Below are 601 nucleotides of genomic sequence, written 5' to 3' on the forward strand. Positions count from 1 at the left end.
ATTTGCATTTAAATTTAAAATCTTCTTTTAATTCATTTTATGTTAAATTGCATTCTTTAAAATATATTTATAAATGGAAAATATACATATTATATATATATATATATATTTATTATATGTATATAATAAGTATATAGATATGTACATATAGACAAATATATATGTATATGCATACAGAAATCGATACAAAATTATATATATATATATATACTTTATGTATAATAACATATATATATATAATTGCACAAATTTCTGTAAATTCGTTTATGTGCAAATGAGGACTAAAAAGAAATAAATCGGAATTAAAAAAAGCAGAAAGAGCACTTTGGATTTTTTAAAACTTCTTTTCCTCACTTTCTTTTCTCCCTGCAGCCCTTTGAAGGGCTGCTGCTGCAGCTGCTGCAGCTGCCGCAAAGTTGAAGGAATATTTTCTACAATTGCTTCCAAAGCTGCATTTGTTGCAATACTTTTTGTAGTTTTCAACTTCAGTCTTTGCGCCGTTTCTTCGCGAACTCTCACCAGTCTTTTCCGCAAACTTTCCGCCAAATCCGGGCTCAGGGGGCCCCCGGGGGCCCCCCTGGGGGCCCCCCGGGGGAACCCC

Source organism: Eimeria tenella, genomic scaffold (assembly GCF_000499545.2).
Source record: "Eimeria tenella Houghton genomic scaffold, Eth_scaff2110, whole genome shotgun sequence".
NCBI lineage: Eukaryota > Apicomplexa > Conoidasida > Eucoccidiorida > Eimeriidae > Eimeria > Eimeria tenella.